Genomic DNA, 11,568 nt, shown 5'->3' on the forward strand with positions numbered 1-11,568 from the left:
TTAAGTGCGTAGCTTTGCACCGTATGTGGGGCAAAGGGATTTTTTTTTTTAAGTTAATTTTCCATACAGTTTTCAATTGGGGGTTGTTATTTACCCCAAATAAAGATAAATTTATCGTAAATTGACTTGTGTCAAATAAAAGGGCGTAGTCCGATTTGGACGAAAATCGAGTTTCTTGCTTGTTTTGACGGTATCAACAGCCCCACCCAATTTTAACTTGATCAAAAAATATTGATTTCAACTTTGCACTTTTATGTGTACGATTGAGGTTATACAAATAAAGCAGACCTTCCTGAAACTGAAATTATGTACATAAAATATTACTTCAGTGAAATGTGGCGAATCGAGACTACAGTCTAAGTAAGGACATTAGTTTTCAGAGTACTTAAAAGCTTCAAATTTAGAAACTTGTTTGTTTATGTATGCTGTCTGCGCCGAGACACCTCCTCGACAGCCGGGATTGTCCTCAGCAGGACAGGGAGTGGACTGTAAGACTCCGTTGGGTGCTTGGTCCGGATGAAGAAGAAAAGTCCTGGTCGTCGGTTTGGGATGATCGTTTATTCGGTGTGCCCTTTAGCCGGGGCTGGGTGATACTGGATGGGGATTACAATTCTGATCGCCTTCTTATAGGCGAGGGCATGAGGATTTGTGTGATCTACCACAATAGAGAGTCCAAAATGACTTCCAAACTGAACAATAAAACAATTGTTGGGGTCTTGTACAAAGAACTAGATATTCGAGAGTGCCTCCAAGGTCATCAAGTTTTGTGATCGTGTAAGAAGCTAAATTTGGGGTAAAAAGCTAATTGCGGACGCAACATACCGGCCACCAATGGAATACCATTCCATTCTACGATTAAAGCTAGAACATAATTACAAGTCACACTTCTTAGATTCTAACACTTCGCTTTCTTCGGATGCGCCACTGACTCGTTGAGTAGCTCATCGGTTGGGTTGCCGATCTCTGCGGCTTCGGGATTGCCCTTGGATGTCGTCGCCGACGACTTCGGCTCGGTTGATCTCCAGGGTGTGGTTGATGCCAGCGCGCGTGGAGCGCCAGGCCAGCTTTGGTCACGTGTTGGTGAAGGATTGGCGAGGCCCAAGCTCGTTGGCGCCTTTCGTTGATCTGCTTGCTTGATGGGTGTGGCCGTGCTCCGGGAGGCAGCCAGTCGCCTTCGGTTGCGGCTGGGGTCACTACGGCAGCGTACCATCGGCGTAGCGTAGCCCACGTTGACCTTCGTGCCGACAGTTCGGCTGAGGGAGCAGGTTTTGGGTTGAGATCGGGTGGGCGTCCACGACGGTTCGTATCGAACTTCGCCCGTGCCAAGTTACGGGTATTGCATCCAAACGGGGGGCCTGCGTGCAGCAGGAGACTGTGAACTGACGCCAGTGTCAGCTTCCGGGAAAAGCGGTTTGCCAGGAGAAACAGCTTTTGCTTCCGGGCGCTTGTCGGTTGACCGCGCCGGCCACCAACGTGAGGTGCACCTCTGACGACGTGCGGGTCGACCGAGCACCGTGCTTGATCCACGTTCCAAATCGGTGAGATATCCTCTGCTGCCAGGTACGGCGAGGTTGTGGGTGGAACGCCAGGTCGCTTCAGCGAGCAGCTGAGTCCAATTCGGGGTGAACTCAACAGCGGCGTGTTTCGTCCAAGAAATGCGAGTTTGAGCTTGTCAAAATCCGGGGGAGTGACGCCAGCGAGCATTGCGTGGGCGTCCAGCTTACGAGTTCCGACGTTATTCTCAAGCGAGCCGTGCTTGGGAGACGCAGAGCGCTTGAACCGGATCGCTGCCGATTCGAGTGAGCACGAGTGAGCCAGAGTGTTCACCGCGCTACCAGCCAGGGGATTGAGTTGCTGAGAGAATTTGCCCGTAGTGCCGAGCGCGTGTAACTCAGACTTTTGAGTTCCGGGGAGTACAGGGCCAGCAGTCCGAAGCAGCCAGTCCTGGAGACCGCCGCCAGCGAAACTTGGACACCAACGCAAGCTGCATCGCAGCTGCGCTTCGGTGACGATGCTTTGAAGCGAGACGACATTTAAATCGATCGTGAGCCGACAGGGGAAAGATGAACCTTGAGCGTGATTGGCCTTTCTTTCAGACCGGGTAATCTCGACCTTGGCAAGAAAGGGCGAGATGGAATCTGTTTCCACAGCTTTCGAGAGGGGAGCTTCAGATGCAGCGCCCAGTGGGACAAGCTGAACTTCCCAAGGGACTGCCGGCTGAGGGTGGTTGTGTTCGGGGGTTGGTGTGATGGTGAGGGTTTCTGTTTGTGTGAGTGAGGTGAGAGTTCTTTCCGAGGGTTGCGAGACGGCATTCTTTCGTGACCACGTCAGAGGTGGCCGATCACCAGGGGAGGGAGGATGCAACGAAAAGTGATGTTTCTGCCTGCATCGCCAGCAGGGGTTCGAGGAGCAGTCACGCGTGGGGTGGCTGGCCGACAGACAGTTCTGGCAGAGTTTATTCTGCAGGACAACTTCCTGTTTCTGATCGTACGGCAATCGTAGATACTGCACGCACACAGTTGTGCGATGGGGCCGAGAGCACACAGAACAACCGCTGGGGATAGGAACAGCGGGCGGACAGAGCGCAGCGGCTTGATCAGGTGTAGTCGACCCATGTGACACCAAGAAGTCACGCAGCCGGTTGTAGCGATCCTCCATGTCCACTCTCTGGTTGGTGTATTCTTCCTGTGTTTGCGTGTCGTCTGTCGATAGCTCAAGATCGACTAATGCTGCCATGTGGCGCTTCACAAGTTCGTCCAGCCGTTGAATACGGAACGGAACTTTCTCGCAATCAAGGTTAAAATTGAATGCGTCCACAAAACGTTCGATAATTAGAATGGAAGCTCTAGTGACGCGCACGAGCGTCGACAGCTCTCGTAGCTTCGACATCCTTCGATCAGTCTCTCCAAACCAACAAAAACTGTATGTTTCACTCACCTCAGCTGCTCAAAACCAACTTACAAATCCTCTGTGGCTGGCCAGCAATGGCAGCCACGTGCTCGTGCAAAAACGGCTGGGGGAAAACGGCTATCAGGAGCGTGCAGCAGGTTGTCCGAGATCATCAGGCGGGCTGGTTGGTTGACCAGCGGCAGCAATAGAGACGCCACGTGCTTGTTTAGCAATGGCGTTTACAAAATGGCGGCTTCTGCACCGCGCGCTAGGTTCACCGGCTCCGACGGCAACGGGTCGGATACTTGCACTTCTACACCGAGCGCGTAGATTCACTTCTCCGACGACACCAGGTCGGAAACGGCAAAGCTTCTTCTGGAACCATAAATCACTTTCACTTTTGGATCGCCACGTGATCCGCACAGCAATGGCGGCTTCACACACTTTAATTCCGATGACCACGCCACGCTGTCTGCGCAGCGATGACGGTCTTCACTATCCACAATCTCTTTGTTCTTCACTTTTGCTCACTTTTTGTTCACACACTTTTCAGTTTCGGACACGGTTGAACAATCGTTCTCGATCACGTGTCTGGGCAGCGCCAGGTGCCACCAGGATCGCGCCGGCTCGGTTGAGCCACGCGCAGCGTTCAACGTTCGAATCGGGGGGTACACGTTCTTCAACCACTTTCACCAGCGACGGTGGCTCGCCGAAGCTCACCACCGTGCTCTTCCGAAGTACCTTCGGGGCTTCTGGGGAGTCCGGATTGAATCCGGTACGGCCACGCTTGACCGTCCAACACTTACAGCAACCACGTGCTCTTCCGAATGCTCCAACGAACTTCGGGGGCTTCCGGAATGAATCCGATTCACTATTGTTCCACTTTTTACACTAGCACAAGAACACGTGCTCTTCCGACCACTCCGCTGAGCTGGACGGGGTATCCGGGATAGACCGGCACTCGGTTTGTTCACGATCTCCTTCGACCGTACACGAGACACTTCTGCACTAACAACTTCCGCGCGGCACAGGAACCAACTTCCGCTGCCAGACCAAGCTTGAAGGGGGAGGGAGGCAACGCCAGGTGCCAACCCAAGCGACGGCGGCTCGCACAGGAGCTCCACACCGTGCTTCCAATGCTCGTGAAGAGCGAGGCGAGGGGTACACTTCGAGGGGTCCGGGTCCATCCGGTTCGAAGGACCAAAAATGTCTACGCCAGACACCTCTTCGGGCCCAGTCCAGTGAAGGAAGGGCAAGTGGACTGTATAAAATAAAACTACTTACTTCCGGGTGGATACCGATCAGGTCGAGCGTTTATTGGGGAAAGAGATCTTTACAAGGTTCGGTCGGGGTTTTATAGGCCAGGGGCGTCTATCCAAAACAATGGGGATTAGGAACAATAGCGCAGTTGGGGAGATCTTCTTGGGGCCGTGTGCACAGTCTAGAGAGCGAGAGAATCAAATCTTCGGGCCGTGTGAAGAATGGGGTCCTTAAGGGAGTCAATTTAATTTCGGCCCCAACATATGCTTTTACATAAACAAATTAAAAATATGATCTAATGAGTGAAAACATAGTTGAAACAGCTGTCCCTATTCATCCTACATGTCCAGATTTGCCTCAGATGACTGTATATTCGGCTCAAATACAATCCTGCTTTGTTTTGCCTGTAAATAAGCCACATTTCTGAAGTCTGAGCTTTGGTTATTTTTAACTGAAATTTTACCAATTTCTTTCATCCGCTAATAACTATACGAAAACTATTTCATTACACTACTTTTCTCAAGTTGATTTTATGCAAAATCGTCCAATCTTTCGAATGAAAATGGCTGCGTAATGATAAGTGGTTGCGAACACGGTCAAAATTCAAAATTAAGAGTAAGTTTTCTAAAAATCCTTAAATTTACCCTTGAAAAAATAATTTTTCATATGTTTATCAAAGTGCGATAGAAAGCCCTCGCGATTACCTTTCCAACGATATATAAGTTTTTGATGTTTGGTAATGTATTTTGGGAGATATCATTTCTTCAAATTAGGGCATTTTTTCGAAAAAATCCATTGTTCAAAACATGTTTTTATTTACAGGTGGCTAACGGCTGACATTTTCATTGGTTCGAAGGTTGTTTTTATGGTTTTTTGGTGCGCTGAATCGAATGAGAACATTGCCGTCACGATTTGAGAACATGTGCATCTAGTGGGACGGTTTCAGCGAGAATTGCTCATATCCTAAATATCTACCGGATAGAACAAGAGTAAAAAGATTTCTAATAGGCATTGCAAAACAAGTTCTCTCTCTTCAAAAGTTTCGCTTAAAAAATCAAGGTGCACAAATATAATCTATAACAAACACTTAAAAATTAATAAAAAGAAATCATTTAAATTTCCAACTTCCTCGAGGACTATCAACATAAGTATAAAATTTTCTGAAAATTTCACGGGGCTCAGGAAAAATCTAAATTATTCTAAAATTGCTCGATTTTAGGATCAATATTCATACCTTGGATAAATCAATTTTAAATCTTCTATTTTTTATAATTCTGCCTTCAAAATAAAATGGTATAGTAAAACTGTTAAGAGCGAGTTTTTCACCGATGTGAAACAGGTCGTATCGAGGTGCTCCGATTTGGATGAAACTTTCAGGGTTTGTTTGTCTATACATGAGATGAACTCATGCCAAATATGAGCCCTCTATGACAAAGGGAAGTAGGGAATTTCATGGACTATAAGGCTAAGGTATTAACTTTTTGGCCAATCGCAGTTTTTCTCATAGTTTTACGATTTTTCTAGAACAAACATTTTACAACGTTGGGTTTTGCCCTCCATAGCGGCACTTTTTGGTCTCAATTTTGACATATTCGGAATCCTCAGAAAATTTTACATTAGATTGAGGTGTTGGAATTTTGAATTTGATTGGAAAAAATGCAATTTAGAATTATTTAAAATATTATTTAGCATTTTGTCTAATTTGGGGTAAAACAAGTTTTCGCCTACTTGATACAGCATTTGACGTATTGATCATAGGGTAAATCAGATCTATTTCTTTTTTCAAAAATGTTTTATTTAATTATTTTTTAAATCAAAATTACAACGCCAATACTTCTAACTTACGTGAAATTGTCCGAGGATTCCGAATATGACAAAATTGAGACCAAAAAGTGCCGTCTTCTTGGCCTACAGGGCAAAAACTAACGTTGTAAAATATTTGTTCTAGAAAAATCGTAAAACTATGAGAAAAACTGCGATTGGCCAAAAAGTTAATACCTTAGCCTTATAGTCCATGAAATTCCCTACTTCCCTTTGTCATAGAGGGCTCATATTTGGCATGAGTTCATCTCATGTATAGACAAACAAATGCTGAAAGTTTCATCCAAATCGGAGCACCTCGATACGACCTCTAGAACAAACCGAGCAGAATCTACAAATACTGCCTCTTAATTGGTAATTAAAATAATGATTTATTTTTAAGCATCGATTTCAAGTAATTTCATGTATCTCACGCTGTCTACGAAATCGTGAAAATTCATTGGCCCTAAGCATTTCTCATTACTCAACCCGCATTTTTTTTTATGTTTAAAAAAAAATGTTTACTCATATGACGGTTTCCTTTTTAAATCGCTAAGAGAGTTTGATTCTGAAACTTGTGGTGTTGGAATTCGTATGAAATTGACCGGTTTAATATCTGCCATTTATCATAAAATAATCTAGCGCTCAGAGCTCATACTTGTATCGTGTTATGTGTGTATGTGGGTGCGTGCGTTTTTTAATTAATTACAATGAACTCTGCAGTCACACTATCCTTTTGTTTTAGTATTATCCAATCAAGTAACGAATTATTAAGTCATCACTGTTTTCAATAACTTAATGGTAAAAAATGAATTTTACGATATTTATCTATTACGAATCTTTTTAAGCAATTTAATACTCTTCATGATGCATTGAAAAGCAGAACTCGTATTTTTTTAGAAATCTTGGTATGATGATTTCTTTTATGACATTTTTGAAGGAGGAATTGAAAAAAAATCACCTTGTTTTGACAATATGGTTAAATATTGAAATGGACCCCATGATTTTTTTTCTATTTTTTACGTGAAACCTCACTAAGCCTACTGTAGTTGCAGTTGTAGTTGATAAGTTTATATATTAAAAATGTGATAAACAATAAAATTTTTGAAATGTAACTGGAAAATTAGTAAGGACAGCTGATATGCAAAAGTTAGGTCATGATTGGAGGTTGTAAAATGATATAAAACCCAAACAAACTCAGGTCTTTCACTGGGATCCTTAGATTTGAAGCATGTTGAAAAAGTTTCTCAACCGTCACCTCCAACGAAATCCCAATCAATTTCAAGCATGTACAAAACTTGCATTCCATACTTAACTTACACTAGCAAACACACACACACACACACATGCAGCGCAAACTTGCACAAAGTGCACCAGACTGCATTGAGTTCAAAGGGCGAGATAGTTTGCGAGGCAACTTTCCCATGCAAGCAGTTTTGAAAAGAACAAACCGTGCATGAACGAACTTTACGCGCTCGAAGATTAATTTACAAGTTTTGAGAATTTTCTTTTTTTTTGCGCTGACTTCTTTCATGCAGACTTCCTGGGTAAAGTAAGCACTTTCATCCTCCACTTTGGCGAAGCAAGGACTTCTTTCCGTTACTGGCGAAACAAGGGGATCAAATTGTACGTGTGTACAACAAGTACAAGTTAGATTACTTTCTTTGCAAGTTTTAAGGTTTGAGTGAAAGTACATATAAAAAAAGTGGGGGGTGGGAAATCTTCACATAGTTTGGTCGGGCTGCTGCTTATGAGTTTCTCGTTAAACTGCAAATTTGAAATTAATTTGAGTTTGGCACATACGGTGCGGGATGAAATAAAGAACTACTGAAGAAGCCAGCAAAGTAAGCAGTAAGAGAAGTTTTTGCTGGAAAGCATTTCCGGTGGCTTCAGAAAAAGGGAAAACTATTCCATCTTGATGCTTTTCAACAAGGTTTCGTTGCACTTTAAGATTGTTGGATTCTTGAAGAAATGTTTGAAGCTGACTTTCCAATAATCATTTAAAAAGACATTTCATGATGCAAAGTTCAACTGGCTCAATTTTATATTTATCGTTTTTTTTTTTCATTTGTTTGAGCTTTAGAAAGGTTACACCAATTTTAGAAAATATTTTTAAGCGAATTTTTATCTATTACTACTTCATAGAGTACAACACTTACCTGTCCCACCAGGTGTGAGTCCTTGAGAATAATGAGCTTTCGAGTCAAGTCATAAATTAGGGCGCTAGGCACAGTTGGCATCGTTTACACCAAGGGGCACTCCATCAGGAGGACTCATTTAGTGCGCTCCTTAATGAGGCTAACAGGATCACCACGTGGATCATTACACCTTTTATGGAACACAACACTCAATAAGCCAAGCGAAACGCGATTCTTCCGTGGGGTGAAAATTGCCGCTAATTCGTTGATTTCTCAAGCCTCTCCCCGTGTCGCAGAAGTTGGTTTATGAGTTGTTTTTTTCCAGGGTGCCGAACTGGTCGCAGCACCGAAGTTCATCATGGATCGACCCACGCTCTTCCTTTGGGACGAGCTAGGCCACGGTTCAGGTGGTTTTGTACACCCAAAGAAGGATCACTAACTAAGCTATGGGTTAGTCGACTTCATCTTCAACTTCGGCTTTTCATAATTTGACCACTCGTACTAATCATAACACAACTTGACATTTTTGAAGTTGATGTCAGTAAACGCATCAGTTTTGACAAGGTATGATAGATTTGGGTTCTCTGAATATGCTCCAAACGACAGAATAGAATTTGAGTGAATTTCCTGCCCATAAATAAAACTGTAAATTTTGGAGTATGAATGGTATAGAATCATCTTGAGCAACCATGCGCACCCACCTGTATCCATGGGGGCATTTACACCAAAAATTATAAATTTATTACTTGGAATGGAATCCACTAAAATTCAATTCTGTCGTCGATAAGAGCGTGTTCAGGGAACCCAAATCTATCATAACTTGACGAAACTGAAGCGTTTACTGACTTCAACTTCAAAAATGTTGAGTTCGAGTTGTTCTTTGAAATCTTAGAAGGTAGACTTGCAGTTTTCAATATTAGAGTTACCCAGGGCTGCGGAGTCGGGTTATACTTCAGACGACTCGGACTCCGATTCCAGCTTTCTGAGTTTAACCAACTCCAACTCCAACTCCGGCTCCGGCTTTCAGCTCCAACCGACACAATTGATTTGTTTTAAAATAATCTTGAGATTCGTTCCAACGCCCAACAATAAACACTTCAAAATGTTTGTAAAGAAATAGTTTACGTCAAGGTTACCGATGTATTCAATATATTTAATAAATATTTCAATATGAGTTGCAACCTGTTTTTGAATTTATTGTCAGTTTCTAATATTTTCAACACAACACATTAATTTTAGAACCTTATAGCTCGATTCATTGGACAAAATTAAGCAAACATTTTGAGCCAAATCGGTTCAGGTTTAGGGATAAAGTTGATGAAAAATCTTTTCATACAAAAACGTATGTTTGAAAAGCTTACAACTTTTCAGCATCAGCTCAGATCGCTTTTCACTCTTGGACAAAATTGTAGAGCTTTTAATTTCACAAATTTTTGAAATCCCTAAACCTCAACAGATTTGGCTCAAAATTGGCAAAACTTGCATAATTTTGCTCATGGAATCGAGTCAGGGGATGTCATCTAGGATTTTATCAAAATCCTCATTTTTCTTGTCACCCTAATTAACCATACAAAATACGAATGTTGAGTTCCAAGTGAAATATTAGTCGAAAATTTAATGGAAGAATTATACGGTAAATCTTACTAATATTTTAAAAACGTTTTTATTTTAGTTAAGTACTGATAGCAAACCTTTATTTTTCCGTTTTTTTTTTTCGATGTACCTCATAGCTTTTTTTCTTTGAAAATAAAATAATCTACTTAAAACCTCCAAGAATTCACGTTCGGGCTAAAAGATTACTGTGTGTGTACTTTTTTTAGAAAATGTTTGATTAACCTTCCCTTGGTATTCAAAAAAAAATCACACATAAGGTATTGGGGTCCTTTTCGACCCCAAACTTTAAAAAATCGTCAAAAATCAAATCCAAATCCAAAATCCAAATCCAAAAACAACGGCATGATCGTAGATTGACATATCTTTCAATTTCATGAAGTTTGATATGGCGGATGATAGGGTTTATCTCATATTCTGGAAGTGTCGCCAAGGGGCCATCGGTTACCGGTTCCAGATTGACCAGGATGGGTCAGCGAACAACGGCATGACTGTAGATTGACATAAATTTCAATTTCATGAAGTTTGATATGTCGGATGATAGGATTTCTCTCATATTCCGGGAGTGTCCCCAAAGGGGCTACCGGTAACCGGTTCCAGATTGGCCAGGATGGCTCAGCGAACAATGGCATGACCGTAAATTGACATATCTTTCAATTTCATGAAGTTTGATATGTCGGATGATAGGGATTCTCTAATATTTTCCGGAAGCGTCCCCAAAGCGCCACCGGTAACCGGTTCCAGATTGGCCAGTATGGCTCAGCGATTAACGGCATTATCAAAGATGGACATATCTTTCAATTTCATGAAGTTTGATATGCAACATGATGGGTTTTCAACAAAAAATCCAGTTGGCCGTTCATCGGGTACCCGGGAACCGGTTCCAGGTTACCCGGAATTGGCCACTAACACTCCAGAGTGGTTCTGGCAATCGTGTATTGTGTTTTTAGTAAGTTTTATGGATCAATTTCAACTATCATGAGAGTATTGGTATCACATATACGTGAAAAACAGTAAAATATGAACTTTTCGGATGTTCCGGATTTCCGGAACCGGTAGGTCGCCTGGCCCTGATATTAATATTTGTGGTCAAAGTACAGGTATATATACCTGTCGAATGCAACCCGGAGCATCCTGATTGGTTGAAATTTGCCGGAGATACAGTTCGTCAAAGTTGGGGTCTCAAAAAGGCCTTTTTTCGGTTGTAGCCGATTCCCAGTGGCCACAGTGACCAAATCCGGTTTTCCAGGACGGTTTCGGAAAGAGGACGTTCTATGCTTTCATTTGTGACCAAAAGAACCGGAATCGGTCAAAAACTGGATTTTTGCCGATTTTTTAAAGTTTGTGGTCGAAAAGGACCCCAATACCTTTAAAGTAACTTTTGTTATGGATGCTCCCCTAGGGGTCGTCCGAGGTTTATTTGTTTTTTGAAATGTGTATTTATACTATAAATTTAATTTCAGAAAATTTCAAGGCTCTAGCATGTATATAGCAAAAGTTATGGCAAATTTAATTTTCAAAAAGGCCGAAAAGGACCCCAATACCGTAGGAAGGTTAAATTTGATCTAATAATAATAAAAAAAAAATACATAAATACAACAAAGGAGGCAGTCAAGAATCAGTTGAATATTTTTGATTTTTTTTTTGGCAAAACGACCACATTATTATTTTATGAGTTGAGGATTGAGGATTTACATTGAGGATTCTAGTGATGATAAGAAAATAACACAATTAGAGATATTAAGGAGTCAAAAGATTTTTTTTCAGCGTTTTAACAACAATTCAAAAATCTAATCACAATAAAAATCTGATAAATTTCGTAATACAAAAAAAATAAACGTTAAATGTCAACGCAAAGCACGCGACTCAG

Source organism: Culex pipiens, unplaced genomic scaffold (assembly GCF_016801865.2).
Source record: "Culex pipiens pallens isolate TS unplaced genomic scaffold, TS_CPP_V2 Cpp_Un0017, whole genome shotgun sequence".
Lineage (NCBI taxonomy): Eukaryota > Metazoa > Arthropoda > Insecta > Diptera > Culicidae > Culex > Culex pipiens.